Source organism: Lactuca sativa, chromosome 6 (assembly GCF_002870075.4).
Source record: "Lactuca sativa cultivar Salinas chromosome 6, Lsat_Salinas_v11, whole genome shotgun sequence".
Lineage (NCBI taxonomy): Eukaryota > Viridiplantae > Streptophyta > Magnoliopsida > Asterales > Asteraceae > Lactuca > Lactuca sativa.
Window position 1 is genome coordinate 10,030,427 of NC_056628.2, and position 6,266 is coordinate 10,036,692.

The following is a 6,266-nucleotide window of genomic DNA, read 5'->3' on the forward strand; positions in this document are numbered from 1 at the left end:
AATGATGATTAGTTGAAATTTAAGCATTTCAAAACAAAGTTTTCATGTTCGAATCTGAAACAACCAGTGGGACTAATAGTAAAGGAGTGTATGATGAAGAATGTAGGATCTCAATGGGATAAGCTCGAGTCTATAAAACTTGTTCATTACAAATAAAAAATAGTAACAACTAAAATCCAGAAAGTGTGGCCCGTAACTACGCTCTGACATCCAAGTTAAGGGTGTTTAACTCTTAAAAGTGTTTTGAGAGAGAGAGAGAGAGAGAGAGAGAGAGAGAGAGAGAGAGAGTAGAATTGATTACTATACCTCCAATGAGAAATATATTTTTAGTGTTTGTAGTTAGATATTGACTGTTTCTTATACCCCTTAAAGATTGTTGTATTATATGCTTTGTATGGTGGTTGTTGGTGGTGCATGATCTTTTGTTGAATGCAACTCTCGATGCGACGGTGAATGTTAGGTTAAACCTTTTGGCATTCCAACTATGTCATAGCTTGGCCTGAACAATGATTACGTTATGTACATTTTTTTGTGTCGTTATTCGACCCGGCTATTGGGTTTGAGTGTTAGGACCTCTATCCAAGTGAAGGTTTGTGAGGTACACCATTAAATTGTACATGTTTCGATCCTTAATGACATGTCGTTCAAAAAATATTGAAAATATTCAAAAGTATTCAGATATATTAAATATAAATATGAATTAGAATAAATATTGTTAACCTTACCAATGATTATTAATAAAAAGAAACTAAATCATGATTTAAATTTACCAATTAAATATTATGTGTTTTAAAATAGAAAAAAGTGTCTCAAAAGGAGAAGGATAATATTGTAAAAGCAAAAGTATCTAGTGACTTAATGGGAAATAAATGTGGAATTTCGTTTCTTTTATTGTTGATATAATTATTTTCTTAACTCGAATGTCCATTTAATAAAATATTAAGTTTTGTTTTTAAATATTATTCTAAATGTTTCTACCGTACATCATATGCTCAAATTTCAAATTCTAACTATAAATATTAAGTAATACAATTTAACATGAAATTTCATGAGACACTCTAGAGGATAGTTGCATAAAAAGCTAACAATCTTCGATATATATATATATATATATATATATATATATATATATATATATATATATATATATATATATATATATATATATATATATATATATATATATATATATATATATATATATATATATATATATATACTAACCGTCTACCCGAGCAAAGCGGCGGACGGCGAATAATTTGATCTCTTTAGAGTTAAAACCATTTTGTGTTCACTTCGAAAAATGAATATTAAATGACATCTATTTTTCAAGAGCATTACTATACCATATTAAGGGGGTGTTTGACTAAGCTTTTTTAAAACAATTTGTTAGGTTCCACATCACTATAAGTTAAAAAAGTGTTTGGATTAAAATAACTTATTCCGGTGGGGAACCTCTAATACGTCATTTTTTGATAAGTTACCCTACACTTACTTATTAAATTATAAGCTAATAAACTAATAAGCAATAAGCTTTTTTGCCAAGCACCCCTAAATGGTTATTACTTCCATTTATACATACCCAAACCACTTGTACTGTTTATCGTCCTCTTTTTTTTTTTTTTTTCGTTTTCCTTAATTCCTTTATTAAGTTAATGTCCGACTAAGTAAAATGCTAAAATATATAAATAATAGTTTATAAAAATAAACCTTTACAATATCAGGTGTTGTGATTCAAAAGTTGATAAATAGGCCTTTGAGAAGGCCAAAATACTCAGATGTCAACTTGTTCATTGTGATTTTAAACCAAGTTTGGTCACAAATTAAAACATTTTCAATGATGGTATGTAATTCAAGGATTCATATTGATTTAGGTTCTTGAAACCTTAAAATATTGAACAAACTCTATATAGAACCTTATAATAAGGACAATAATCACCGTAATCAGAAAGTCCATGTGATGAAACTTGATAGTATAAGGACCAATGATGAAAAAGGTTTCATTTTTAGACTAAACAAGATGAAAAATATACAAACTACCTTAATCATGTCAAATCTTGTGTTTAACCGTTCTTTATTGCAAAAGTAAGATGCCAAAATATACAAACTAATGATAATACAATGCTCTAACTGACCCTCTTGGTTGAGTTCTTTGAACCTGCAAAGCCAACACATTAAAGAAACATAGTAAAAACCTTTTTAGGAACAAACATGATATAATAAAGCCTTCGCCCAATATATTTATAAGATAAAAATACAAAAAGTTAAAAATGATGAAATCAATTACAAGTAAGGATTAAAATAAAAACCTGTTAAGAAAGAGTCATCTCCATATTTGAATCAACATGTATTTTCTGATGGTTTCAAATTTTGAATTATCCGAAATTCAGGGAAGGAGATAGAATTTGTTGAAAATATAAGGATTCAAAACATAGGTTAAAATTTAATATTATTTTATTGATGACTACTTGTACTATTAGCTTAATGATTTGAACGTCTTAAAAAAAATAATATTATTATATTCAATCTACTTTTAGAAATAGTGGAATTTCTTTTATAAGATAGTAAAGATATATATATATATATATATATATATATATATATATATATATATATATATATATATATTAAATAATACAATTTAACATGAAATTTCATGAGATACTCTAAAGGATAGTTGCATAAAAACCTAACAATCTTTTATATATATATATATATATATATATATATATATATATATATATATATATATACAGTTAACTTCATGTGAGACGGCCTAATTTTATAAAACCGTGAGACGCATTTTTTTATTTTTTTAAGTTAATTCAAGTTCCGAAAATAATATTTAAAAAAAGAATTTTTGGATTTTTTCATTTATTTTGCGTTTTAAAATTATTTTTTAGAATATGTACAGTGTAATATTCTATTAGAATATTTCAGGTATTTTTCAAAAAAAATGATTTTTTTTTTATATTTTTTTATATTATTTTTTAGTTAATTCAAGTTCCGAAAATAATATTTAAAAAAAGAATTTTTAGATTTTTCAATTTATTTTGCATTTTAAAATTATTTTTTAGAATATGTCAGTGTAATATTCTATTAGAATATTTCACGTATTAAAAAAAACGGTATTTTTTTTTATTTTTTTATTTTTTTTAGTTAATTCAAGTTCCGAAAATAATATTTGAAAAAAGAATTTTTGGATTTTTCCATTTATTTTGTATTTTAAAATTATTTTTAGATTTGGTCTCACGGTCTCACAAAATTAGAATGGTCTCAAATGAACCTAAACCTCTATATATATATATATATATATATATATAATAATAATAATAATAATAGTAATAATAATAATAATAATCATCGATAAATTATTACTAAACATTTTAGTTTGTCAAGTTGGATTATATATATATATATATATATATATATATATATATATATATATATATATATATATATATATATATATATATATATATATAATCCAACTTGACAAACTAAAATGTTTAGTAATAATTTACCGATTATTATTATTATTATTATTATTATTATTATTATTTATTTATTTTTTCTAACCAGGATTTTTTTTTCTGACAATAATTTAACAACTACCGATTAAAAAGTACACTATTTTTTTTTTTTAATAAAAGCATTTAAAGTTTATTGCTTTAAATACAAATTTTAAAGAAAATATAAATTAGTGAGAACAAACACTTTTTTAATATCATTAAATTTAGACAAAACTGTATAATGGTTCTTGTGGTATGTATTTTTTCTAAGGTTTAATTCAAATTTTGTTTTTTTTGGCTTCGTGGTTATTTTGAGCTAGTTTCGTTGTGGATTTGGTCATTCAGTAAACTAAAATGACTTTAGTACCCTTCGGGTATTTTTTCTATTTTCTTTCATTTTCTTGAATATTTTATAATTATTAAATATATAATGGGCCCACATACCTTTGCGCGACACACACACACACACGTCGTCTTCCTCAAGAAAACCCAAACCTGATAGATCTAATATTCTTTGTTTTCCAAGAAGTTACATTTTTTATTGAAGAATTCAGAACAAAGAATACTTGCAGATTGGGATGCTTTACATTGATGGTAATGACGACCATAAAGACTACGATGATAATTGAATCGCGAGGGGACGAGAGATGACAAGGAGATATGGGTCTTGTTTCAGGTGTTGCTTGATAATACTCTACCTCCACGAACCAACTTCTAGTTCCTCACAACAAACCCTGTGGGCGGTGGAAGGCATGGGGACAATGGGTGGCGGAGATTCGTGCTCTGAATTGGAGGAAATGAATTTGGCTTTGGACGTTTGATTCACCTGAAGCCTGTATCTGGGTGTCAATTGCCACCTCTTGAACATATACATGAACTCCACAGATGGAATTAATTTTTAACTTCTGGCCTAAATTGGTAAGTCAAGAACCGGAACCCTAAATTCGAGTCAAAGCTGAAATCATGTGTTTGTTTGTGTATTTTTGTTTTGGGTAATCAATTTGAGAGAGTACGTGTGTTCTCATTTCTGGAAACCGATTTGGGTGTGGGAGTTCACCCCCCCCCCCCAATAAATTGATTATTTTGTCTACGTTCATCCCTCACTGTTCATCAGAGAGAACAAAATCATCAATGATCAAAATTTGATTAATCATTGGAGCTTCTCAAAGCATCAAACTTTAGCTTTAAAGATTGATTTGGGTGCAACCTGTGTTGGATTGAGTTCATACACACAGGAACCATGAACAAGGAATCATTTTTGGACCCGATGTATGTGTAAGAACACATTTTGGATTTTGCGAACCGAGTTTTCACTTTTCATGATGTTCATCAGAAACTCGAGAGAGAGAGAGAGAGAGAGAGAGAGAGAGAGAGAGAGAGAGAAAGAGTTGTGGGTTATCTATTGTTTTTTAATTAATAAAATAAATAAATAAGTATTAAAATTAAAAAATGAAAGAAAAATAGAAAATAAGTACCTCAAGGGTATTAAAGTCATTTCAGTTTACCGAGGGATCAAATCCACAACGAAACTAGCTCAAAAGGACCACGAAGCCAAAAAAGTCGAGGTTTGGACTAAACCTCGGAAAAATGCATACCACAGGGTCCATTTTTGCAATATTGTCTTAAATTTAGTATTTTAAATTTCTCTTTAATTTTTTTGGCATATATTACCAAAAACATTGAAAGATTGAATTTTCTCTTACATTTTGTTCATAATTATATTTCTATTCACACAAAATAATGATATCTCTTAATTTTACTTTTATTTTAATACTTGGACTCCTAAAAGCACAAAGCAAGCAACATTCGGGCATTGAGTAACCAAAACCAAGCATATCCCAATCAGGCTATCATATCACTGACTAGTGAGTACTATCATGCAACTTAATTGGCATATCCCAATTAGGCTATCATATCACTGACTAGTCAGTACTATCATGCAGATCAATAAGCATATACATCAGGCATATAAGGTATCTTCCTAGATCCTTAGCCCTAATCTAGCATGCAGTTATCATACACATGCAATAGGTATATAAGGCATCCTTCCTAGATTCTTAGCCATAATCGCGCATGCAGTTCTCATAATCATATCATATATCATAACAACCATGTATGAGTATCTTGGGGAAAACTTACTTGAGCTCAGCCGATCGCACGCATCACATACCTTGTTCTTTCTCAAAACTCTTAATTTTAATTTTTGAAAAAACTGATTTCTTTGTAAAAAAATTCCAAACCCTCGATTTGAGTCCAGACACCCCTATAGGTGTGTCCGAGTCCGTCAAACCAAGGCTCTACTACTAACTTAAAACATCCCAAAATTCATGACCAAAAATTTCATTTTTAATTAAGTAATTATAAAACGGTAATCCGAAAACATCAATAATGCCATCACATATCAAACACAAAACCCATGTATCAAATTTCTCAAAACATGTCATATAAAAATAATGTCAGAGTACATCTCCCATAGATATCATGTTTGGAAAATTGTGTGTGATGCGCTGCTATCATGTCGGCTCCTATCCCTTCGAAGAAGAAGGACCTGAAACAAAAACTGAAAACCGTAAGCATAAAGCTTAGTGAGTTCCCCCATCATATCACATAAACACATACTGCTAGGCATACCTGGGTGTGTGGCCTACCCTATCAGGCATATCAGGGTGCCCGACCCACCCATGTAAAACATATCTGGGTGCTCGACATATCTTTTCAGGCATATCTTGCGTGCCCGACCTACCCATATTAAGC